The sequence below is a fragment of the Vulpes vulpes genome, chromosome 12 (genome assembly GCF_048418805.1).
Source record: "Vulpes vulpes isolate BD-2025 chromosome 12, VulVul3, whole genome shotgun sequence".
NCBI lineage: Eukaryota > Metazoa > Chordata > Mammalia > Carnivora > Canidae > Vulpes > Vulpes vulpes.
Genome location: NC_132791.1, coordinates 103,687,344 through 103,715,297, shown reverse-complemented (window position 1 = coordinate 103,715,297; position 27,954 = coordinate 103,687,344). Strand labels below are relative to the sequence as shown.

General features: G+C 39.5%; 1 protein-coding gene across 10 annotated transcripts in view; it reads right to left on the bottom strand.

Annotated features, from left to right (window-relative positions):
- The window catches only part of OPCML (opioid binding protein/cell adhesion molecule like), a 1,085,346-nt gene that overhangs the window by 231,540 nt on the left and 825,852 nt on the right, over nt 1–27,954 (bottom strand). The window lies entirely within an intron of this gene.

Here is a 27,954-nt window from a genome sequence, read left to right as displayed (position 1 = left end):
ACGTGTCTTTTTTTATAATTCTGACCAGTCCAGAGATGAGGGACTGATATTTTTACTTCCTCCTAACATTGGAAGCTGTTCAAGTCCTGTCACTGCCGCTTGTTTTCTTGATTTTAATTAAGTAAGGCTTTACGGTACTTACTTCAGTAAAGCTCAAGTAATAGAGAGGAGGTTGGCTGGTTGAACCCAGACTCCAGGGTGTTAGTCCCAGCTTTGCTGATGCTGCTGGGCAATCTAGCTTGGCATCTTGTTGTGGAGGAGAATTAATAAAAAATGATTATGTCACTCTTCACAAATATGATTGCAACAGAAATATCAATGATAATAATGCAGGACAGGAGCTTCTGGAGAGTGAACTACCCTTTACCAGTGGTGTATTCCTGGAAACCAGACCCTCCTGGGCCTTCCTACAGACTGCCGGCTGTTCAGTAGGTGTCTGGGTATTCCAAATGAATGTGCAGGGAGTTCCTCTGACCACTGTTGAATAATCACATCATTCTCGATCCTTCCTGCTCCATCATAGATCTCTATTTGCAGTGACTTCTGACATGTCTGGAATCTTTTTCTTTCTTGTCATTATCCCTACTACTGCCTTTGTTCCAGCTTTTATTAGTTCTTCTCCAGAATATTGCAACAGGCTTCCAACTGGTTTCCTTGTCTCATGTCTCACTATATGGTAAGCCCCCTTTCATATTAGTGTGACACTGATATTTTTATGAGGCAAGAGCTAATGCTGTGACTTCTCTGATTCAGATTATTCCCTGTCTTCTTGCTACATGTAGAATAAACTCCAATGTTTTATGTGGATGGTATGCAAAAGAAAGGTGTCAAAGAGAACTACCATTTAGGCCTACCTAAACAGGGTCAAGAATTTAGTCCAGCAATGTAATAAAATAAATTTTATTTTTATTCTCAGGTCCATTTTAAAGAAACTGAGAATTAGAAAGGTTTGGAAACTTCATCAAGGTCTTTGAGGGAATATTTGAACACATACTGTCTCTTTCCACTAGATCTTCAAAACCATTTGTGACATTTCTAGCCTCATTTCTTCCTCTACCTGCCTTCTTCCTCCCTGTGGTGAAGTCACTCTAAACAACCCACAATTACTCACCAGGATATTAATATCCAGGCCTCCAAGCCTTTGCATAGAATGTTGTATGCCTTTCACACCATTAGCCACTACTCTTTCCCTTATGCCTCAATTCCCATTCCTCTTTTAAAGGATCTGTTGAAATGCCATCTCATCCAGGAAACCTTCCTCTATGTGTTGGGCATATTAATTGCTCTTTCCTCTCTGCTACTTTACAGTAGCAATCACCCTTCCATTCATACATGCTACATCATCACTGTCTTTGTTTATATGTAGCCTGCCCTCATCAATTCAATGCCCGAGAGCCTGCTGATCTGTATCTGTATCTCTAATGGTTGGCCCAGTAAGAGACATATGGACGGTACTCCAATCTACTTTGACTGGATGAGAATGGACAAAAAATAAAACATCGGTCCCAGAAATTCTTCTGCTCCTTGTACTGACACTTGTCTGTCTTTGTAGCAACCATCTCAAAAATACATGTTTCTCCTTGTGAATTCAGGTTAGTTTGAGTTAAAATTTTTCAAATAAATATAACAAGAAAAAGGCTAAATCAGCTCTCTGGAAATCAAGCAATCATGCATGCACATGAGAATTAATTATTTGATATCCCAGTTTTGAAAAAAAAATCATAGTTTTGCTGGCATCCAGCTAAATTCTAAACTAGCTTAAACACACCTATGACCATATCCTTAAGCCCCGTCAATATTATAACAAAGTGCTAGCATCAAGGGGGATTTCTTAGCTATTTCTTAAGATCATGCTCTGCCAAAAGCATTGAAGGAGTCAAACTTCTATAATATAGACATCTGGTTGTAACTTCCTTGCCAGTTGCTTTTAGCTAAAGTCTTCCCAACATAAGGTGAGAGATGAAAGCTCTGTCAGTTTGACCCTTCCACTGCACATCTCCAGGCTTCCCATCCCCATTGATGTCATCATTTTTAACAAAACACACTGAAAGTAAGAGGTTGGAACCATGGCAAAATGCAGGTATTCATATTACCCTATCTCAAGGAATCGTGGACTACTGAAGAGTGTGGGTTTTTTTATTTAATTTTTTTTTTTGGAGGTCGGGTGGAGGATAAAAGAGGTAGGAGAATCTGCAGTGACCACCATTGAAAACTGTAGCTAGGCAAGGAGGACAGGGCGGGAGAGTCTCTGCTGCCTGTGTCAATACTCCCAGCCAAAGAACCCACATCATTATTTCTGAAGGAGATTTTGGTCAGACATTTCATTTGAAAACTGTCATTTTACAAATGTTTAATTACTCCTCAAATGCAAAAGATGACTGCAAATTTGTGATCTGTCCTATAAGAAGCTATCAACCTCAACCTCCTTGAGTCGCTGGAAAAGAAAACATTTTACATAGAAAATTAAAGTGGTTTGATCAGTTTGTATTTAAAATGATTTTTCCGTCTTTCCTATGGCTTTGTTCTCTGATCTCATCTATACCTCAGGGGAGATTTCCCATTCAAAGACCCCTGGCACAGCGAGAGACAACTTCTCTCTTCCTGCTGCTCTCATGCCAGGTCCTCAAGATTTACTTTGGTTCCTGCTGCATAGCTAAGAAATCACCTGAAAATTAGGTTCTGACTTTAATTAGAAGATCTCCATGGTGTTTCTCTGGGCTTTTTGAAGACCTAGTTCATTTTGTGTTTGCATGTAAAGCTTGCGGCTATGATCATTTTTTAATGGGGGTGGTTGCTGTTTCTAACAATGCCATGTATTCATTTTAATTTGATAAGTATAATCTGAGTAATATGGGGCCCTAGATTTAGCCCCAGAGGGGACACAAAAGTGAGTTTGGGAAAATCCTCACAAACTGACTCTGATGGTCTCTTCACCTAGAATGTATCCCTACCTATTTCCCTAACCAAAATTCACTGTGGTTGAACTCAAATCCTTTCCTATCTATGTAGCCTCCCATGATAACTGGAAATGATTGTGTCCTCCATTTAATTTCCTACAGCTATTTTCCCAGAATGTTCTTGTAACATGGATGGCTAATAACCACGTGGCATAGATACTGCTTTTTTCTTCTATTCCCATTAGACTTCCAGTTATTTGAGGATAAGATTTTATCTTATGATAAAGCATGAGATAGGCATTTGAAATCCAATCTTACATTAATGACGGGAGAAGTTCACTAAAGTATGTACATTGTGATGGAGTTGTGTGCAGGGAGAGTGAGAAGACTATAATTTTAAGTGGAGAATGATCAGTATTATAAGAGTAAGGCTCTACAGATTCAAATGGGAAGAAGATAATGATGTAATTGGAGGAACCAGTAATATGTCAAGGCTCGGGTGACCAACTGTCTGGGACTGAAGGGTTTCCCAGGATGAGATACTTTCATGCTATAACTGAGAAAGGCCCTGGGGAAATCTAGATGGGTGGCTGACCAACTCACGGAAGAAGTTTACTTATACTAGGGGTGGGAGGACGTATCCCACCGGAAACACAGCCTGTACAAAACCAGAGAAGGATATCATATGGCTTCTCTGAAGATGCATGGAGTAGACTAGTTTCATAGGCATACATTGTATTCAAGTATGTAGTGGGATGTAAGGCTAGAAAGGGAGGCAGAGTTTGTAGAGACAGGTCTGACTAAGAACTTGATAAATCCATTCACCAGAAATGGGAGACACTGCAAACAGGAGCAGGGACACTAGAAAACAGTTTATGTGGATTGGTGTGCAGCCTCTTCTTGACACTCACCTTCACTACTATCATAACTCCAACTCCTGACCCTTCCCATAAACAGTTTCTAGAGAGAAACAGTGGTTCAGTGTCTCTTGGCCATGAAGGAAACTGGCTTTACTTCATGTTCAAAAAGTTTCAAGTTCACTAAGTAGATTTTTATGATGGGCAGGTAAGAGAAATTGAGGATGACAGTAGATCTTGTACAAAGCACATTGTCTGGAAGGCTAATGGCTTGGGGGCTGGCATAAACCACTCTTCTTCATCCTACTTGGCTGTCCTCCAAAGGGGCACCTCTGGACATCACCACAGGCACTTCTGTTTACCTGCTTACTAAGAGGCCGACACCCCCAAGTTAGAGGCCACTCACAGCGTCTGGGGACCAGCACAGGGAAGGAGGAGCACTGCTTATGCAGAATGAAGAGTCTCCTTTCAGGAAAGCAGAAAAGCTGCAGCCCAGAGTTGATGACCTCACAATTTGATTATTTATACTGTCAAAAAAAGTATATAATTATTTCCTCTGAATTTCTCTATGGCTATTAAAGGCTATGGTAACCAGCAGTTTACTTGTTTACTGATGTAATAAGAATTAATTGGATCAATGTATATTTTATCAAGAAGTATTTAGGAAGTGCAGGAAGAGCTTTCTGACATTAAATCATCTACAAAACAAAATGAGTCATCCACATCCCAAACTGTTTTTCTTGAAAAATCTTGGGGGTACTAACTTTCTACATGGCTTCATTATGCACTCAATAATGAAGATGCACTTATTAAGTGCAGGTCTGTGATATAAGTAACTGATGTTAGCCAGATAAGTTAATACAGTTTTCAGTTTTGTAGTCCAAGTGAAGTCGCAAGCTGAGCCAACCTACCTCATCTCACTTTTCTCGTGATTTATCTGAATAGCACAATCTTAAACCTGATTTATCCTGGGAATTTTTTTCAATGTACTAATTCAGTCATGCTCCATTCACCAGAACCGGGGATATGTGGGAGGGGAGAACATAACAGAGACTGGAAGCCGGGAGCTGCTAACAGTCAAGGGCAGAAGACAAATACTGGCAAGATAAAACGAGTCACATTGGGAATGAGTGGTCACGCAAAAGTAGGGACTTCAGAAGCCAAAGCGGGCACTGCCAGAAACAGAGGATCCTGGGAGGGCTGAGGGACTGTAGGCAATCAAGATGAGACGAAGCCCAGAGAAGTGTCTCACTCACAGCCAGAGGAAATGTGTTTATGTAGGTCCTACAGCAGTCCTGCCACCTGGTTGGATTCTGCTGTCTACTCTCTTATTCTTTGTTGTTTTTTTTGTACGGGAAACTCTGGCCCTGGAGAGCCATAAATGCTCTAGAAGTAGCTCCTCGCAGGTTTCAAGGCACAGGTTCAGCTTACACTAGACAGCTAAACGGAAGATGGCTAGAGGAAATCTGTGACCAAGCAAGGCATTTGAAGCTTACTTCTGGACAATATCCCATTTCCAAAAGGGTCATTTAAAATTAGACAGGGTAGAACAGATGAAGAGAAATTGGAGAAAAATCATCCCTTTCTCTCGCAGAGGCAACAGCATGGGGTGAGCTGCTGTTCGGTGATGTTCCACTTTATGCACATCTAGGCCTCCTGAAGAGCCTCATAAGACCTGGCCAATTGCTATTATCCCAGGGAAAAGCAAAAGACTTCGTAATCCTGCACTTAAAAAAAAAAAAAGGAAAAACAAAAACAGCACATTGGGTAATCTTTTGCCAGTTTACCTACAGGATACATATCTTTTTATAAAAGGAGGAGCTCATTGTTCAAGAATCTAAATCAGGGCATCTTCACTGAACCTTGGATCCGTTCCAACAAACATCAAAGTCTGCTGTGTTCTCAGGGTGTTGCAAGAATTGCAGAAACTCAAAACATGCACACAAGACAAAACAAAACAAAACAGCTAATTGGTTGTATGTACTTAAGCGTTCACCTAAAAGAGAACTCTTTTGGGAAATGTCTCTGCTGAACAGTTGAAACTGTTCCTAAACACCCTAAAGGAAGTCAAAGAAATAGATATTAGAATCTTGGGTGTTGGTCCCACCTCCCTGTTAGGAGTATGTGTAAATGTTGAAGGATAAACAAAAGATAAAAGGCTTTTTGTGGGGCCGGAGAAGAAGCATATAACACCTTGCTCTGAATTTGGAAAATAGACACAGTCTTCATTTTAGCAAAACAGAAATAGTATTATGAGGGCATGTAGAATGGCTGGACAAAGAAAAACCTGGGCAATGCAAATCCTGGTTTGGTGAGATTTCAGGTCACATATGGAATGCGGCGCCCTTGTGTGTAGTAACGTAAGGCCTGGCAGTCTCCTGAAGTCTCTTCCAGGAATATACTGATGTGTTTGTTGGGTTCTTCTCTGTTGCTTAATTGCAAACATGAAGTGTGTTACCAAACCCAAGTTTTTTTATCTAGAAACTGGATGACCAGTCAACAAAATCAACACACTTTAAAATACTTACTTTAAAATAGCCCTGATAAAAACTGAGGTGCTTTTGCACTACTGTGCCCAAGTGGGGAAAAAAGGCCTTCAAACCCTGTCAGCTTTCCCATTCCTTACTTCCTGCTGCCCTCCTCAAAGACCTGCTGTTCAATCAGCCGCACTTATCTTCTTGTGCTTCCTGGACACAATTCTGTGTCTTTCTACCTGTTTGACTTGCTCTCTTCACATTTCTCTGCTCTGAACAATCCACGGATCTTTCCAACACAAACTCTACTTACTAGATGAAACTCTGTCATCACCAAAGTCATACTGTTTCTGAGTGAAAGAATTCTGAGCAATCCCCTAGCCACACCTCTTATTTAATATCCTTTAAAACCCAATGACTTTGGGCTTGCTCAAGACTCTGTAAGCAGCTGGCAGCAGTGAGATTTTCCTCTTCTGACCGTCCTTGGCCACTGGCAATGAGTGTTCTTAACACTACATTTCTTAATTTGTGCTATTATCTTCTTTATGTCCCTTGTTCTCTTACCACAAATGCTGTGCTTCTTTAGGACAAGGTCTACCTGAATTTCCTGAAAAACCTAGAGGAAAACCTTTATACATATGAACCTATTTAATTGGCATAAATAGAGAACAAAAATCTTTCCCTCAAATGCAATCTGCAGTTAGAGGTAAAATCTTTAGAATGGCATCGATAACAGCAAAGGCATTTATTTCCCAAATCCAATCTGACTAGAGATATCCAAAGTCAGAGGTTAAAACGAAGAGAAACTAGGTATCTGGAAACTATTTGTTCATTCTCATAAACTGCAAAGTTCAACGGCATACTGGGATTTACATTTTTATGTTTTAAATCTGATTACTTTAACAAGCATTTCCTAACTTTTACCACGGCACTGAGTGTTTGACAGTTTTTTATTGCCAAGGGGCTGATTAGCCAGAGTGTTCAATTCAAATTAAAATATGACAAATTTATTGCACATATGAATAATGTACATGTATTTTATTCAAAGGACAGCTAGATTCTACAAAGAATTTAAAAATGGGATAAGAGTCTTTGAGCTTCAAGGAGCTTACTTTTTTTATTATTGTGTTTATGGTGTGGGGTAGAACAGATGAGATAGGTCAAAAATAATGATTTAAAAAGAATAAGTGAACTACTCGTTTCTGCTAAGGTTCTGGGAAGTTGGTATTTGTGGACTGAGTGAATCATTACAACATAGGGGTAAAGGCCCAGGTGATAGGGCCCATCAGAACTTGCATAAGTCCTTACTCTGGCATTCTACTGGTAGTGGAATCTTAGGAAAATTGCTTCACTCTCTAAGTTTCAGTTCATCTGCAAAATAGAGCTAATAATGGTATTGTCCTCAAAGAATTGATATATGGATTAAATGAGGTAACACATGCAAAGTACTTCACAAAGTTCATTGCAAACACTTGACAAATGTAAGCTATTATTAGTTTTAGGAATAGAGTCTGTACAGAAAAGAACCTGAGGCAAAGTCAGTGTTTTAGGAATGAGAAAAAGACAGCAGTGGAGAGGATGGAGGGGGCTCTAGGGGTGGGATGGGGTGGAGAGGAGGTAGAAAGTAGATTGCTGAGGACAAAAGCCACAATTGTAAGTGGTACAAAAGCAAGTCATATGAGGACAAAGAGCCACTTAAAAAGTAGGTCTATTTATAGCACCTTGTTTTCTAACACCTTGCTGGGTAGGAATAAAGAGAACACTTAGAATGTTTTTTTCTAGAACACTGACCAACCCAGAGTAATTCTACTCACACTTGGTACAACCAAAAATGTTTGGTTGTACTTACCATGTTGCTCTACCTTCATCTTTGAAGACATGACTTGCAGCATGTTTTAAAATGGGATATGAACTATTCTAGCCGAGGGAAGGCCTTGGGCAGCAAAAGGAAACCCATCATACAGTCGGCCAGATTTTTATACATACATACTGGTTAAACTGATGCACAAATTGTTAGGAAAATCCATAGCTTACACTGCTGAAATACAGCTCTCTCCAGAAATAAAGCCATAGAACATGACTTCCTCTGTCGTCAGCCATGGCAATTTCTATTGTATCTATTAAATGGAGAGTTCTGAAAATAAAGTTACAAGTTCTACACTCATACACAGATTAGATCATCCTGGCTAATTAATATCTCTACAATATAAAAAAATGGCTTACAACCTATTTACTTCTTATATTCCCTTCATTTTAAAAAGCTTTCTATAGGGACGACTGGGTGGCTCAGTGTGTGAATGTCTCCCTTTGGCTCAGGTCATGATCCCGGGGTCTCGGGATCGAGTCCCACATCGGGTTCCCCACAAGGAGCCTGCTTCTCCTCTGCCTATGCCTCTGCTTCTGTGTGTGTGTCTCTCTCATGAATAAATAAGTAAAATCTTAAAAAAACAAAAAAGCTTTGTACAGACAGAGGCACTTGCATGCATCCCAGACACACCTTCCTTCTGTAGGCCTTTAAACACAGAATAATTAAAAATATGATACAACTACATTGCTAGTCACTCAAGGATAGAGTTTTTATTTTTACTGCTGTATCCCTAAGCACTTAGTCCAAGCCAGACCAATGGGATACACTACAAATATCTGCTGAGTTCTGAGCATTATCTACCCCATACTATACTTTGTATTGTATAGCTACTTTGTTTTCTTAAGGAAAGTGGTCCCATTTGGTGTCTACTTCTGCATTACTGTGCTTAGACCCCCTTATGGAAAATGAATATAGAAATTCATGCTTCTTTATGCCATTCACTTTAGGGTCCCATTTTATTACCACCTAAGACCTGTGCCCTTCTCCAGCATCATGTCCAATGACATGGGTGGGCCTGAAGTAGCTAGTCCAATAAAGTGAGCCCTCCTGATCTCCCAAACCAGATTGCAAATCCTCTGAAGTCATGGAATATCCTGAACAGAACTCAACTAATAGCACAATATGGCAGGGTGGGCCTATCAATAGGATTAACCCATAGCTCCTGGAAGTGGTTGAGCATCTTCAGTCAATGTGAATCTAGATGAAAACAAGTCCCACATAGGCAGAGCCTGTCTGTCCTGTGTACTGATGGTGCCTAATACTTGCCTGGAACATAAAAGTCATTTATTAAATATCTGTGGAATTGTGATGTAATTAATTAAGAGGGAAAATGTCAGGTAGAACTAAAATACCATAACAAAGATCCAAAGAAAGGCCAAAAGCTAAGATGTGAGTCTCAAAGTCTTAACAGGCTAAGATGATAAAAATCAGCATCAGAGAGAAGTGGCAGTCAGTCAGGGATGCAAATCTCTGTACACGTGTAACTAAGGCGACCAGCTAAATTATTTTACTTTTTTTTTTTTTTAAATCAAAGTGTAAGCAAGTTAGGGAAAGACAAATATGATTTCACTTATTAGTGAAACCTAAAAAAACAAAACAAATGAATAAACAACAACTAAAAAAGCAGGAACAGATCCTTGGATATGGAGGCTAAACTGATGGGCAAAACGGATGAAGGGGAGTGGGAGATACCGGCTTCCCATTAGAAAGTGAGTAAGTCACAGGGATAAAAGGTACCACACAGGGTATATAGTCAATGGTACTGTGACTGTGTTATGTGGTGACAGATGGGAGCTACTCTCAAAGCGAGCAGCACGGACCAACGTATAGACTTGGGGGGCTAAATTCTTCCTGGAGCTGAGGTTCAAGGGTGATGACTACAACCCCTGAAGGATGGGGGTTTCCAAGTGCTGGACTGCCTTCTCAGCAAGGCCGACTTGGTGTTGACTCAGAGAAAAGCTGGCACACAATTCCAGACATTTCTCCCACTTAGGGATGGAATTGGGCATAAAATATGGAGGTGGACTGTTGTCAGTAATGAGGCTTAAGACGATCTTATCTGCTAGGATTAGAAAAAAGCAAAAATAGGAAGAAGGAGAGAGCACATCATTAAAGGCACTATTGGGTACATCTCGGAGACGGAGATTTTCACTCTTTCAGAGTCACAGAAGAAATCAGCTCCAAATCCAGCTCAAAAAGATCTGGTTCCTTTTCTAGGTTTAATAATTACAGAGATAAGAAATACATAAATCTATAGCATGAGCCTGAGCTAGTCATCTAGCTTGGTGCTGAGAGGCTTGGCTAGTTAGTGGCGTGCTGATGAAGCCGGACTTACATAAATGATCGTCTTGCCAAGAAGGCAGCTGGTAACTCAGCTACATTTTTCTATTAAGGTATCAGGATCTTTCAAAAGTGGGATTTTTTTCCTTTCTTTTCTCTTTAAAAAAAAAAAAATCTTAAAGACTACAAAATTGGACTTTTTTTTTTTTTTTTTTTAGTTCTTTTCAGGATAAGAGAAAAATATTTATGAAGCTTATTAGTGAACAGACAGCACTTTACTTGATAAATATAAACTATTCCTGAACCTTCCAGTGTCTTCCTTACCATCTCCCAGAGGAACAGAGCAGGGTTTTTACACATTAAAATAAATCTTCAGTGCTTTATCACCATGGGTCCTGAAGGAGTTGAATGCAGTGTCAAGAAAATTATTCAGAAATTTTTCTCTCAACTCACAGTTTTGTAACCTAATTTAGTGTATCCTTACATTTGCCATTTCTTTTCTGAGAAAAGCTGGAATAAATGCAAGTCAGGATGCATTATATGGAAAGCTTATTTGCTTGGACATATGATCACTGTGGGGCAATGGATCCACTTCTCTGTGCCAGAACCTATTCTAGGAGGAGTCCGAAGCTCCTCACACACCGGGCCCTGATGGTGGTGTGGTTGGACTGGCTAAGTGAAGGACAAAGCCATACACACAGCACGGTCTAGGGTCTCTTTCTACCCAAAATTCCAGAATAATTTCCAAATATATGCATGGTGGTATGTTTACTCTGAATCACCCATATACCTGCTTTAATTCTGTATTTCACTTTACTAACACAGATCTATTCATTGTAAGGTTTCAGAGAGGCTTGTTTAAATCTGGATTTTATGGAAATAACAATTTTCCAAAGCATCATTCTTCCGCAGACAATTTAAAACAATTTTATTAAAACAAAATAATAAAAGCACTTACATCGACCCTAAAAATATGAATACAGCAAACAGGTGACCGGGTGCACAGAACGCTCATTTGCATACACAATCAGGCATTTCTGGAAGAAAATGCCCAATTGTGCATGCGAAGGCAGGTTCCATTTGCACTTGATTGCTTCAAACAATGGACATCCTGTATCCTGGGGGTCTATTTTCAACGTGTAGCTTTATACATTTACCATTTCAGCTTTCTTTCCCTTCAGTGTGAGTGTGGTCTGCAAGCTGCTAGCTCAAGTTTAACCTCCTGCTGCTTGTTTCTGTTTGGGAGATTCTAAGTGATAACTTATGATCATAATTGTCTTACAACCTTCATTTTGGCTTCCAAGGACAGTGGAGTAGAGGGAATAGGAGAAATGTTAAGAGTTTCAAGAAAATGCTGCTTGTTGACAGCAAAGATTATCTTGTTTGATAAAATCAATTTTGATGAGACCACAATCTGAGATCTTCCTTGAAGTTGATTTTATCAAGATAATAGATTAAATATGTCTGACAGCTAGATTTTGGTCAACAAAATTTTTATTTTTTGTCAAATTTGTCTGTGAGGCAGGGCATACATTATTAATCCTGGCTTTTATTCTTTTAAATAAAACACACTTTTAGAAAGAAAAAAAAATCCACGACAAAATATCCTGGAAGAAAAACATGAATCACTTTTCTTTTGGACTCCTATGCTTCAAAGAAGACTTTTATGTGAGCTGAGCCATCAAGCATTCCTGAACCTTATCAGGATTTGTCTAAAGTTGTTTCCTTCCCCGTCTCCTTCCATCCACAAGAACAAGGGATGCAAGAAGTAGATTGGAAATAAATTAAGTGTTTTTAGCACTTTGCAAATCTATACCAGTTTTCGTTTTGCAGTGATGGGGAGTTTCCTTATATTGGAAAATTTGGCAGATCCCATGGCTTTAAACAGGGGAATCTGGATTTTCACAGTGTTTATAGACATTTAGAGGAAGGAAAGCTCTTCCTCTAAATAATTGCTCGTCACTGTTCTACACCCAAAATTGATCTGAGGGACTGTTCCATATCGTAGTACTCACGTGTGGCGTTTCTCTCTCACGGTTAAAAATTCTACTGGATTGCCAAAGACAATTGCATGGATCCCAAACCACTGAGATCTCCAGGAAAATGTTCTTTGAACATAAGCTTCTCTGAAGAAGATCTTATATAAAAGTAAGGGAGTGTTACATTCCTAACTTGCATGTAGAGCCAAGTTAGAGATTTGTGTTCTGGTCCTGAGTGTATAGGCCCAGTTAACACTCACTGAGAAGCTGGTAAACAATGGAAAAAAGTGATGTAACTTTCCGGAACCTTATGTGGACATCTTTAGAGATGAGGAAACAGGATTAAATAATCTTCCAGGAATAGATCTAATACCATATCAATCCACTCAATGTACGATCCCAGTCTTGCAGCAAGCAATAGGTCATGTGCCCAGGAACAGCAAAAACATTTAAGTTGGGATTTCCTTGTGTTTTATTCTATTTTGGAAATGTCCTAAGAACTCAAAAGCATATTTAGTTACTGGGAACTCTACATAGAGAGCTGTCATGCAGAACTTTTTATATTTGCAGATATTTTTTTGATAACTTTTACACGTAATGAGGGCATAGTTTCTTACCTACTCAGTAACTGTTCCTACCACCACCATCAGCCACCTTCTTTCTGTATGACAGAGGCCATTTTCCTCTAAAAAGGTTCAAATACCCAAAACTCACTTGCTGAGCCTTCTCTGCATCTAGAAAGGGCACGAGAAGGTCACTAAATCTTAATTAGCAGGATCTGAGGTGAAGTTTAAGGGAAGATATCTGGAGAAACTTTCCCTCCTTAACAAAAAGAGATATAAGAGGAAAATTCCCATTCTTTTTCCTTCCCCAACGTGTTACTGTGTATCCCCGCGTTTGTCTGCAATTACTACCACCATCCTTTCACTGTGATGGCTCAAACCTGAGATCAGATCCACATGCTGACAAAAGGCAGAAAGAGCTTGGGCTGTAGTCCTGACTTCCACCCATCCTCTGACTTTACCTGAGACAACAAATGTCTTTATGGGTTGAATCCTTTTCAGCTGGTGTTGGGGAGGAAGCATTCCTTCACCACTACTGATGTTCCTTTCATCTGAGGGAAACCCTTGGACTTTCCCATACACATCCCTCACCACCAGGGGACGAGGACTGACTTAATCTAATGACTGAGTTTGGAAAGGATAAAAACAGGAATTATCAGTTCTCTCTTTTTCTTTGGGAGCTGACATTTTCACAGAGATCCAGGGTTGTGTGGTGGAAGAGACGAGGTCTGGTCCCAGTGGCCTGGAGTTTCCTAGCACTTCCCATGACTAGGGTTAGAGGTGTCTGATACTGAGATTTAGAACTGAAATGCCCATTTGCCCAAAGATAAAAATCACATTATCTACTTTCAACTTTTATCAGAAATGAAGGTGCTATTTTTAGCTCTGTTTTCCCCTTGACTTTTTTAATTTTATTTATTTATTTTTTTATTCATTATTTATTTATTTATTATTTAAAGATTTTATTTATTTATTCATGAAAGACATAGAGAGAGGCAGAGACACAGGCAGAGGGAGAAGCAGGCTATCTGTGGGGAGCCCAATGGGGGACTTAATCCCAGGACCCCAGGATCACGACCTGAGCCAAAGGCAGATGCTCAACCACTGAGCCACCCAAGTGTCCCATCCCTTGTCTATTTTTAAGTTGTTGTGAAGTAGCGCAGGGACAAGAGCTGTTACTAACAGCCCCCTTTGAACCCCAGGAGTTGGGTGTTTTGTTACATGCATCAGAAAACCTGTTGTTAATGTTGTTTGTACCAGTTTTGTAATTAGATGAGGACCATCTTTAAAGCCGAGACAAATGTCATTTCCATAGGTTCCCTCTGAGCTCAGAGCTCAGCATCCACCTCACCCGTAATTCTGGCTGCTGATGAACTGACTTGCTTGTCAGGAAGGAACCTGAAATAAATTCGTCATCCTAGATTTTTTTCAATATGGCGAGAGCATCATTAGTTAGGTATCTGGTAGGTGCATGAAAAAGGCTGAATAGTCATGTTTCTTTATATCCTCTGATGGTGAAACTCCTCCCTGCCCATCTGAACAGTTGGAAGGAGTCCAGAGTTGAACAACAGCGTTGCTGAAGGTAAGGGCTGATGCAGAGGTGTGGAGACAGGGATTTGCATAGCTTGGCTAAGTGACAACTGAGAGGCGGATATGACAGAGTAGATATATGTTTCACATACTAAGAAGAATGATTACCTATCCTTGCTGAAGGTGGGGAAACAGAAAAAGACAGAAAGAAATAGACACTTCCAGGCTGAGGATCATGGAATCTTTCAGGAAGACACTTCTCCGAGGCAACGTGATATTGTCCTGGAGATAGATTGACACGGTGGAAATAATAGAGCCATCGGGAGAGGCAGACCTCAGTTTAAGTCCCAGCTCTATTACTTAAAATATATCTGACCTTACAAAAATTACTTTATCTTGCTGAATATCAATGTTCTCATCTTTAACACGGAAATAGTATTACCTGCTCTTCTTATGTCACAGAGTTGTGAAGGTCTAATGAGTTAATGAATGCAAAAGAACTTTTCAAATCATAAAGTATTATATAAATGTCAGATATTGCTTTGATGGCAGTTCCACAAATTTATGATCTCATTTTTGCCCCCCCCCTTTGCCCCCTGCATGCACACACACACACACACACACACACACAACTGCTCATATAGAATGTCGGAGGTTCCCTCAGGGCCCTAAAGGATACTGCCTAGATCCCTGCATGATGCACTCATGCCATGATTCTCTTCTCTTTTGTTTGTGTGGACCCAGATTCTCTAACCTACGGATATTTGCAGGAAGGACTCATTCAGGGTGGAATTGACTTTAACAGCCCCATCCAGGTCAGTAAGACCACCAGATGTCCATTTCCAGTGACCTGCTTTGTCACCAAAGTAAACCTGGGAGAAAGTTACAAGTCAGTAGACTTCTTTTTTTTTTAATTTTTATTTATTTATGATAGTCACAGAGAGAGAGGCGCAGAGACACAGGCAGAGGGAGAAGCAGGCTCCATGCAGGGAGCCTGACGTGGGACTGATCCCAGATCTCTAGGATCACGCCCTGGGCTGACGTCGGCATAAACCGCTGAGCCACTCGGGCTGTCCAATTAATCTGTTTTATAATTTTAAATATATTTCCTCCTATTGTTAGTCTATTCATTTTATAATACTTTGGCCATAGGATTTTTCTAATAAACAGTGCCGAACACACATACCTTTTCCTTTTTAAACTCATTTTTAGGCGTCTTGGCTTGGTTTGAAAAATATTCTTCCTAAAACTCAGGATGCATATAGCGTAGGTAAACACATACATAAATTTTCTTTTGAGGTTATTTTGTTTCTTTAATATTTAAGGATTTAACCCATTTTAAATTCATCTGGATTTCTTTGTTGAGATAAATTTATACACCATAGATCTTAAGTGTACAATTTGATGTGTTTTGAAAATTTATATACTCAAGTAATCACCATCTAAAGCAAGTAAGCAATATTTCCATAGAAAATTTCCCTCATGACTTCCCTCCATTGTCTGTCACTATTTTGATTTTTTTTAAGATTTTATTTATTTGAGAGAGAGAGAGAGAGAGAGAGAGAGAGAGAACGAACAAGTAGGGGGAGCAGCAGAGGCAGAAGCAAGTTCTCAGCTGAGCAGGGAGCCTGAGGCAGGACTTGATCCCAGGACCCTGAGGTCATGATTTGAGCTGAAGGCAGATGCTTAACCAGCCGAGCCATCCAGGCACCCCACTATTTTTGATTTCTATCGCCATAAATTAATCTCGCTTTTTTGAGTCATATATACAACCTCATATAGTATTTGCTTCTTGTGCCTGGCTTCTTTCACTTAACATAATATTTCTGAAAATTTTCTCAATGTTGTATATGCTGGTAGTTGATTCATATTTTTTTTTTGCTGAGTAATATTTCACTGTATGAATACGTTGCAATTTGTTTATCCATTCTCCAATGTACATCTGGGGTATTTCCAGTTTTTGTTGTTGTTGTTACAATGGATAAAGCTGTTATAAACATTTTTCTACTAATTTCTTGTGGATGTTTTTGTTTTCATTTCTCCTGGGTAAAAATGAAGGAGTAGAATTGCAGGGTCCTGGAAGAGATGCACATTGAAGCTTACAAGAAACTACTGAATGTTTTTAAAATCCGTGTACTCCTACCAGCAACCTACAAGAACTGCAATTGCTCTCCATCCTCATCAGCACTTGATATTGCCAGTCTTTTTAACTATTCTAGTAAGCGCCTACTTGGTATATTCTTTCAACTATGAGGACACACACACACACACACACACACACACACACACACCCATACGTACACACAGATACATACAAATATACATTATCTGATTGTCCTGCATTTTTATTGTGACACACACATTGTCTCATATTACCAAATGTTCTTTATAAGCACAATGGCTGGATAGAATCCATCATTTAAAAAAATAATTAGAGTAACATTTTTTCACTAATCATAAATAACAGAGTGCTGAACATTTTTATACACTGTCCTTTGGTGTTTAGTTATTTCTGTACTAAAAATTAACAGGTGTGGCACCACTGGCTTAAGGGATAAGGATATTTTAAGGGCTTTGGGGACATAATGCAAATTGCTTTCTACAAAGACTTGCCCACTAATAATGCATGGCATTTTTATCACAACCTCCCCATTACTAAGCATTCTAATATTGCTTCAATGCCAATATAGTAATTGAAGAATGACATTTGAATGTGTAACGTCTTCAAAATAAGTGAATTATTTTTGTGAACCTATTTGTATTGATATTTTTACATCCTCTTTTTGGAATATCTATTCTTGTTTTTTAATCTATTAGTACCGTTTTTATTTTCTTTAAATTAAATATTATTACCTATTTATAGAATTATGATGTTAACCCTCTGCTTGACCTGTTTGGAACCAATTAATGTTTCTAGTTTTCTTAACTGTTCAATTTTATTTGAAGTAGAACAACTTCTCACAGAACAAAGATGACAGCATGTCATAAACTGAAGAATATGATAAACTCAATGCTGTACCTGAGGCCAACTAGGAAAAAGCAAAATAAAGCAAAAAGTCTTCTTTGGGTGTTTCTGACATTTTAAAAGGGAATTTTATTGGTATAAAATAGAATTGTGATGTAGCACTGTTTTGTAACTAAGTTTTGAAAGTATCCTTAGAGTTACCCCTAGTTTTAAAATACAATAGAGACATGCGTGCAGAGAACACACTAAGGATTAAGTATAAGTTATTTGATCATATTTAAGGTCATAACTATATAGTCTAAGTGGAAATTGGAGGCAGTGCTTTAGATGTACACAATCCTCACAGGTATTTATGTTCTTCTTCTGATTGGTGAGGCTATATAAGCAAGCCCAGAGTTATCAACCGCATGCAATACGTTGTTTTAATCGAGTAACTGGGATTTGTTTCGATCAGGTATGTTAAGACGCACAGACATGGAAATGCCTGACTTAAAGGTAAAAAAGTTTATTAAATTCACAGATCCCTAGAAGTTTATGATACCCACAGGTCCATAGGTCGCAGCACAGCACACAAGGCCATATGGGGAAGCACCAGGGTCAGTCAGTATGCAGAGTGAGGGAAAACGTGGGCAAGAGCCTCTACTATGGCTTCCATGGGAAAAGCGAAGTTAAAGCAAGGGAAGCAGGTTTAGGATTGGCGAGTCTGAGTAATTCCTGCAGGACTAGGGTACAGACCCTTTCTGGTACCTGGTCCTTGGGTTATCGGGACAGGTGGATGGTGGCCCTAAGTCTGGGAGCTCAGTAAAGGAGGTGGTGGGAGGTGTGGGCTCTGAATTGGTTGATTTGCACAGGAAAGATGTGCTTGCTTGCAGACCAGTGGTTTCCTATCTCTAGGAATCGGCTAAGCCTGGGCAGGCAGGGTCAGCAAGTCCCCAGATGTCAGTGCATCCATATCCAGAAAATAAAACCAGGGCTAATAAACATGTTAACAGAGTCTCTCTCCTCAAATATCTTCATGTTGCAAACAGAACTTGAAAAAGAGTGTTTTCCGCACAGTTTCCAAATGTTCTTCTAACTTCCTTATCCAGACAGTGGTCCATTCCAATCACTTTCTTTTTGAAATATATTCTGTATTTTTCTGTCCTCCGCCTTCTCTGTTCACCTCTTTTCCAACCTTCATTACTTCTGTCACCATTACTGCAAAGCCCTCCCATGAGATGGTCCTGACTCCTTCTTTGCTCCTTGCCAGCTCTTTTGCATATCTGGGACAGCCTAATCTTTAAGCAGTATTTTTCTCAGGCTACTCATCTGCTTGCAAATCTCTAAATGGCCCCCTATTTCCTTTCATATCAAGCCAAAGTCTGCAATTTAGATTAAAATATTCTTCCTCCATAATTCTTTTTTTTTCTTAATTACCACCCTCTTTCCAAATACTATGCATTTTTCAAGGCCCAGTGCAAGCCCCATCTCCATTTCAAAGCATTATCTTATTCTCATCAAATTTCTCCTCCCACAGTTAGGGAAATTAACTCTGATTGGATTTGCTGCATTTTTGTTTACTGGGAATGCAGCAGCCTTCTCTTCCAATTGGATGCTTTTTGAGGGCAGGCGTTGCATTTTCACCCACTGTTAGTCTAGGACAATACCTCACCACAACTGCTAATTCCGCATATGTTCTTTTACAGAGAATATTGTTCCTAGGGTTTACACACCTGAAAATCAGCTATCATCTGAACCTTAGCTCATTAAAGATCTGCAGGACCACGCCAGAGAGTTAGTCATCCTCTCCTCTATAAAAAGCCATAATGTGGGGTGCCTGGGTGGCTCAGTCAGTTAAGTATCTGACTCGAGTTTAGCTCAGTCATGATCTCAGGGTCATGAGTTGAGCCCCACGTCAAGTCCCGCACTGGGCTCTGCACTTGGTACAGAGTCTGCTTGGGTTTCACTTTCCCTCTCCCTCTGCTCCTCCCGCTCATGCTTTCTCAATCTCTCTCTTCAACAAATCTTTTTTTCTAAAGTCATATGTTTTTTCCTTGAACACAACTATATCTCAGCATTTGATTATAGTTACTACCTATTTCCCAGGTCCGTCTCTTACTACCACAGTGTAAACTGTGGAAGGGCAGAAACCACAACTTAGACGTGGCCACAGCTTCATAGCCTGATAGAATGTGAGCATGCAAGAGGTATACTATATCTGAAGCATGAGTAGCTGAGACTAGAAATCCTGAATATAACATCTACCTCCAATATTCCTGCTGCAAAGATTACTATAGTAATTTGGTTTGGAGATATATATATATATATATATATTCACTCTAGGGAATGCTACATTTTGCCTACAAATTAATAAATCTAATCAATTTATTTAGGATTTTTGAGTTATTGGATAATTCACATCATCTCCGTAATAATTCTTTCAAAAGATGTGTAGCTTTTCTAGTTATTCTATGTCTTATATTTTATGTTCTTACATTTTTAAGCAATTCAATAACCACCTCTCTTTAGTCTGCCATCAAAATACTCTCCTAATTGCAATTGATATATAATGGAGATGCTTATTTTTCTCTCTAGATTTATACTTCACTCTCTATTTATAGCCTTTCAGTCTTGGCAGGTGTGATGTTTCAATCATTTGAATATATCATAAAAAAGGTTTTTTTAAAAAAAGATATATGTATCTATATACGTGTGTGTAGAGAAAGAGAGAGAGAATGTTCCTTTAAAATGGTCTATACACAAGAGATATTTTCAGCAAAAGAACAAATGTGAAAGAGTCTATAATCCAAAACCCAGGCGGCTTGATTAGTAACTTTTTTTTTAATCTCATACCATATAGCAATAAACCAGTTTATTTGAATCCCAGGCCCACTCCTACTTCTTATGGTAGACTCATTTATTTAGGCCACGTCAGGATGCCCTTAGTGGATCATTATTTCTAAGAGGATAGCCTACTCATACAGATAAGCTGATTTTTCATTTTCTACCAGCCTTTCCCATATCTTCTGTACACCTTATCTGCATTCACGATAAGATACATATAGTTTTTAAATCAAAATCTAGTCACCTTAATCATAATTCTCTCCCGGCTTAAAATCCATCTGTGGTTTCCAATTTCCTTATCTTTGCATTTAGCTCGCCATTGCATCTGCATTGCCTTTTGTCCACCTTCATCTCTCTCGACATGTTCCAGCCACCCAAACCTCCTTAGGGTGTCTTGCATAGGCCATGTCATTCCATAGGTCCAAGCCTGTTCTCCCTTGTTAGTTGGGTTTATTACTCATCGTCCTTCCAGAATCTCTTCAATGTCAAACTTTCTGTGAAATGTTTCTAGCTGTCGCTGTTAGGGAGACCATTTCCTCTTTTAGCCCTTTTATATCCTGTTCATACATCTCTTGCAGTGCCCAAGATGGGTTGCCTATTAGTATCTTGGTTTGCTTTATTTATATCAATGATTATAAACTCCCTGAAGAAAGGGATTGCGTAGGGCCTGGTGTCTACCCCATAGGAGCTCAATGAATGTTTCCTGAAAAAATAAATAAATGCAGACAGGTAAATTTATAAATAAAACACAAGATAATAAATGCTACTCTGGGAATATGCCTGATATGCATAGAGAAAATAGCCTAGCACCTCTATTAGGACATTTCAAAATGGCTAGGAGCTGTGAGGACACCTAAAGACTTAACAGGGATTGTGAGAGATACTTGCAGACATGGACTTTGCCCTCCTTTATATTCACACCAGAAGCACAAGCTGGCAGCTCACTGATGCCAAGCACTTCGCCAGGTGTTGGTATATGGAGACTAAAGACTATGTCTGAGTCCCAGATCAGACCACCTTATGGTCTGATTTTGAAAAGAGAATAGTAAGCAGACAATTACAATGCACACAAATTCCGCCGCAGATGTAGTTATATATGATGTGGCATCACAGAAGAAAGGCACCTGACTTAACACTCAAATCTATAAAGTCTTTCCTGAAGAGATGGCATCTAATCTGTATTCTGAGGACATGAGCAGAGATGTTTCTGCCAAAGTCACAAGTCACTGCGAAGGCTTGGAGATATGAAGATCATGGTGGTGATTTAGAGACTGTATAATAAATAGCACGGCTGATTTTAGAGTCTGTGGAAGAGGAAACATATGAGCTTATGTAAGTCCTCAAGCCCCACTCATATCATGGATGACTTCCTAAAATGTGTTTTTCGTATCACTGCTCTGTAAAAGCCTATGTCAGATCTCCGATGATGGTCACTGTTCATATAACTTAACATGACATTAAAAGGTCATTCTGATTGTCTTGTGGGGCATAGTCCAAAGGGAGGCAAGACAGGAGGAAGAGCAGCAGGAGAACACAGGGGAATCTGAGCAAGAAGTGATAAGAACTTGTATTAGGCTGTTGGTTTTGAACATAAAGAAAAGTCGGACTTAGAAAAGTGGACTTAAACCCACCTGTGATTGTCTTTGAAGGGAGAAGAGAGAGGGGAGTATTAAAGATAATTCTGTTGTTTCAGTCTTCGTAACTAGTGAGGGTTATCAGATAAAATACAAGACATCCAAGTAAATTTGATTTTAAACTTGACTGATGTTGGTCAAATCATCACATTTATACCCTAAAGTTAGACAATTTTTTATTTGTCAATTATATATCAATAAAGCCGGGAAAACAAAATTTTAAAAAATGAAAATTGAAAAAAAATGTTGAGTGGGACATACTAATACTAAAAAATGATCTGCTGCTTCTCTGAGATTCAAATTTAACAGAGTTTCCTGATTCTTCCTTGTTTGTCCTAAATCTGGCCACTCTCATGGAACCATGGATGAAAACAGAGACTAGGGTAGGAAGAGCAGAAGGAGTAGAGAAGGAGAACACAGAGCTTCATTTCGGACCTGTTGAGTAAAGGTGACTGACAGGGTGTGTGGCTGAACAGGTGGTTGCTTTAGGAGCTCAAGAGAAATGTCCAGACTGTAGAGCTAGAATGAAAATTTTGGACCAGTGAGATCAATACAGGGGGAATACAGAGAACTCAGAGGAGGGCGCGAATCGAGTCTCAGTGAGCCCTGCCACACAAGGTTACACGTGGAGGAGTCATCCTTGAAAGACACTGAGGAGTGGGTAGAGGCATACAGTCAATGTGGAGTAACATCACCGAAACAAGAAAAGAGTATTTCTACAAGGAAAGGGTGGCAGACAGCTCCAACATGTATTGAGGGATGACACAGTGGCAATAAGGCCAGCTACTTGGGTGTTAATGCAACCTTGACGTGAGCAGTTTCAATAAAGTGGGGGTAGAAGCCAATTATACATGCTCTTCGCACCTGCTCTATGCTCATAAACACTTGAACCTAGTTGCTGAACTCATTTGCCTGTGGTTGTCTTTATGTAAATCATAAAGTTGTTATTTCCATGAGAGGAGAGTTTTATTAATCGATACATTAAGCTCTGCAAATACATTATGATTCACAACTGCAACAGTATGGTGCAAATATTTATTGAGTCCCTGCAATGATCTAGCCAAAATGCTAAGGTGCTACAGATATGCTAAGCAAGGCTGCAGAGTTCCCAGCTTCATATAGAGGTATTACGTGCACCAGAGCAATCTGTCCAACACAACTAATTGTCACCAAATACAAACTTTTCAGTGACTGGATGAACTCTGAGATTTGCTTGGTCTCTGGTAATGAAAACTTGTGACAGATCCTTCAGTGAAAGTGAAAGCTACTCTTAAATCTTATTTTCTTTTTAGGCAAAAGAGTAACCATAGAAAAACAATTTATTTTTACCGTCACCACCTTAATGTATTCTAACCAGTCACAACCATCTAGATTGACCCTGTGTGAGGGAAAAGAAACCCAGAGATACATGGGGAAGTGGCAGCCTCGGGCTATGCCTGCCCACCCACACATTCTCAGGGTTCATCAAGTGATATATAATACCCAGGCCTTCCAGATTTTCTCGTTAAAACAGTGTATATAATAAAATGAAAATAACGATGTTACACCTACTGTGTAACCACCTGTCAGTAAATTTATGAACAATTAGAAAATGAAAGTACTTTCCAGGGAGCAATTTGTAGAAGCGATAAAATGCTCATTTTTCCAGAAATATAATAGGACAACAACTTTTCTCTTTTTTCCCTCTAAAACAGCTTTTGCCGTAATTAATCAGCTCTGTTTTGTTGTTGCTGTTTTTAATGTTTCAGTTCTTCAAAATGCACTAGATAGGCACAACTGGAGGCCATGAAGGAGCCATTTAAAATTTCCAGGCGGAGTGAAGCTTAGAGCCCAGGCTGTTTCACATTTCATAGGTAGTCACACTTCTCAATAAACTTGGGTTTATGCACGCTGTCTCAGGAGTTTTACCACTCAGAAACAGATGCCAGCTTTTTCCCTTGTGCAGCAACCATTAAACCCTAGACACCCCCACAGAATATATGTGCTTTTCCTGGGTAAGTTCATTAGCAAATGACCTAAGGTCTCCACCTACCATCTTTCAATAGCAAAACTGGTAATGATAGCTATATATATACACTCACACACACACACATAAATATATACATATACATATATACATATACAATATATAACTACAGTATGAATAATATAAAAAAATCTCAAATTTCCATAGCACTTTATGATGGATAAAAAGTCTTTTTTCTATGCTTTCTCATTGGAACCATTGCCCAAATGACATTATCCCCAATCCACAGTTGAGAAAGTTGAGGCTCAAAGAGATAAAATCAATTGCCTGAGGCTCTATAGTAAGCAGAGGCCTAGGTAATAAGCCTGGGTTTCTGGCTCCTTTTCTCATTCCACTAGTGGCATGAAGATTTCCAACACTAACCCACTGAGATGAATGCTTCCACCTTCGAGAAACAGAGGCCAAGGACACCATCGCCTCCAAACCAAGGTGTGGTTCCTTGGAGAGAGAGCTAACTCTCTGATGGGCACCCTAGAACTTCATCCCCTGGCGGTGAAATCTAACAAGGACAGTCCTGGCTCCCATCCCTGGATTCTTCTCCATGGGGTCCCAAGCTCCAAACGCCAGGGCTGTCCAGGCACAGCAGAGCTGGAGGACGGTGCTCGGCCTCCTGACCCACATCAGGCTCAGCCCCTGCTGCTGCTGCAAACATCAATTTTCTAGCACAGCCATGTTTTTCCTCAGAGCAATCGGTGAGTCCTTTTCCCTCTGCTATTTCACCCCTTCCTTTTAATCTGTTTTATTTTTATTTTTCATCTCAAGTCCTTCTTTTTTGCGCTTTTCGCTTCTTCAGTGGCCTTTTTATAGATTTCTGCACCTCTCTCTCTCCTTTTCATGTTTGGTTCCTTTGTAAGAGGCCCTCTTTCTTCCTGTCTTTGTTTGTCTGACTCCTCTTTCTAGGATGCCTTTCCCCTCTATTCATTGTTATTCTCCCTGAGATTCTTCTCTTGCCGCTCTAGGGACTTGAATTTTGATCTTTACTGCTGGACTAAAGCTTTGTCATCCTTCTGTGTTTTCTTTGTGAGTCAATTTTTTTCTCTCATCATTTTTCTTGGAGCAAAAAGAAAATATCTTTTACCAGTTATATGATCCATTTGGTGGCTTGTGTTTTGACCTAAATGTTTGTTCTTCCTTTGATCATTTATTATTTTAATTGTAGCTGTCAAGGCTCTAGAGGTGAGAAAAGACAATGGATGGGCCCTTTCCCAGTAATTGAAAACAGTCCTTTTCTTGTAGAATCTACAAATTCCATGGAGGACAAACTTACTCCATGTCTCCTAAGCAAAAGGTTTTAATGAACAAATCCCAAAGCTGTGGGTTTTGATGTTCTTTATCCATATGTTTTCATAGTGATTGAGATTTGCTTCATAAAACCTCAGGAAGGGAGGTCTGGGGTGTGTGTGCATACACGTGTGTGTGCGTGTGTGTGTGTGTAATTGAGACATAACTTAGATGCAACAAAGGATATAGATTTAAATGTATAGCTAGGTGAACTTGTATATATGTATTCACTCATTTAACCACCATGCAGATCAAAATATAAAATAGTCCTCCTTTCAGAGGTTCCATCGTGCCCTTTCCTATTCAATACCTCCCCAAGAGATAGCCACTAATATGAGTCTCTTGAATTTCATATAAATGAAATTCCATATATGAATTAATATAACAAATTCATATAAATGAAAGACTATAAGAGGTCCTCTTCTGTATGTGCCTTCCTTCACTCACCATGATATCTGAGATCCTATGTGTCATCCATATTAGCAGTTTGTTCCTCACTTATGGCCGAGTAGTTTTTCATTGTATTTATTCCATGAGCTGTTAATCTATTATCTTGATAGGCATTGAGTGCTTCCCAGTTTTGGGTTATTATTTAAAAAAAATCCACTGTGAACAATTCTTCATGTCTTCTAACGTGTACCTATATGCATTTCTTTTGGGAAAATACCTACAGGTTGAATTTGGGGAGCATAAAACAGATGTATGTTTAGGTTTAATCGAAATTGCCAAAAATTAAAAAAATAAAAATAAAAAGAAATCGCCAAATGACTTTCTAATGTAGATGAGGCAACTCCTAGCAGCAGTGTCTGATGTGTCAGTTGATACCCATCTTCACTAAGAGAATATTGTCAGTCTTTACATCTTCACCATCTGGCCAGTGTGAGAGAAGATTCAAATTGGAAAGCTCACTACAACAAATACTGCAGTCTTTCAAAAGCCTGCATATCAGACATCTTACATTGATCCTCAAATTCTCTTGGCCTCCTTGCCTCTCAAATCTTTGGCTGCTTGCTTAGTTTCCTCAGCCCCCATAGCTGGCCGGCTCCAGGCATGCCCTTGCAGTGCTGCCATCTGAAGCTGACCAGCTGAGCACCAAACTCTCTGGATCCTCTACTTCAGATGATCCTTCACTTCCAACTTCAGATGAAAATCCATCCTTCTGGGCATGGAACCGAGCTTCCCTAGTGGTCACTATAAGTCCCATGCAATGCAACCCAGAGGTTGGAGGCCTGAGGGGTTCACTCCCTATAAATTTACACAAAAGGAAGAGGGGAAATGAGGCAAAGAGGGAGTCAGATCATGTTAAGTCCTCTCTCCATGCTTCTTGATCATGGATAGGTCAAAGGCATAGTCTCTCTGGAGCTGATTTGTGGACTTCCTGCATGGCTGAGTGGAAACACCTGCCAAGTGGCCAACTGTGCTGATTCACTGCTCATCATCGATCTGCAGCCAGTATTGATAAGGCAACATCTATTGCTTCCCATTCTTCTCTTCCTCACTTCCCTTTGCCTTCACTCTCTTTGCCCTGGGAGTTCACCACAAAAATAAAACATCGGCATTTAATCAGGATCTGTTTTCTAGGGACCCAGAACTAAGAGCTTGGTTAGAACACTTCTTAAGATTTCAAATGGCTCTGATTGAGATTATTAATTCATCCAATTTCTAGATAACTCAAATATGAGGATGTTAATGGGGGAAACTGGGACTAAGAAAGAGTAAAATCTATATGAGAATCTGAATGTCTAAGTTCTACTCTTGGCTTTCCTATTTGTGATCTCTACAGCTCTGAGACTCAGTTTCATTTCTTTTTAAAGCTCTCCAGGATGTAGTAGAAATGTCAAAGATACTCTATTAAAGGAACTTTAATATCAAATATAGTATCAGGTGAAATTGCTTGCTCAGTAGTTATCATTCAATAATACTGTTTTCTCTTTCTCTTCCTTTCAAAGAAAGGCATGCTCTAAAATTAAGAAATATTCTTCTTTTTCAATATTATTCTGATCATCATATCATTATCACTAAGATTTAGAAAGAAGGGATGTGCTAAAGAGACTTTATGGCAAATGAATAAATAATAACATTAAAAAAAAACTAATTATGCTGTTTCATTCAGCAGGGAATGTCTTCTTCCTTGTTGTAGGCCAATTTAACCAATGTTTTCATGCTCCTTTCTTCCAAGTCATCTTCTGTGTCACTATGATTTCAACCCTTTCTGGTGCCGAAAGCATTCATCTGTTCCTTCATAATTTATTCATCAAGTGCCTATTATATGCTAGGCATTACTTTGGTACTAGAAATAAAACAGTGAACACGAAGAGTACAGTCTCCACCTTATGGAATTTAAGGTCTAGTGGGAAGAGATATATTTACTACAAAATTTTGAAAGTATGTGCAATAACGCAAGGAGTGCTCAGAAAAGAAAAAAATGACATGAAATTCTATGATAGGCAGGTTTGGCATAGTTGGGAGGTTGAGAGAATACTGCTGAGGAAGTGACAGTGGAGATAAGATCTGGAAACTAATAGGAGTTGACAAGGCAAATGGGGAGGGGGTAAGATTTAGAGGAAATGCAGCCAACACAAAGACTAGTGAGCCTGGAAGCTCTAAAGGAAGAGCACTGAGGTTGCCTGGAGCACAGAGTCTGAAGGGGGCAATGTGTTTACTTACACCAGGCTAGGAGGCAGCTGTGGATGGAGGGAATGGAGGCCAGAGTAGGGACTTTTATAATTTCACTAGGCCCGATGCGAAGTCACTTAAGGGTCGAACCATTGTGTATGT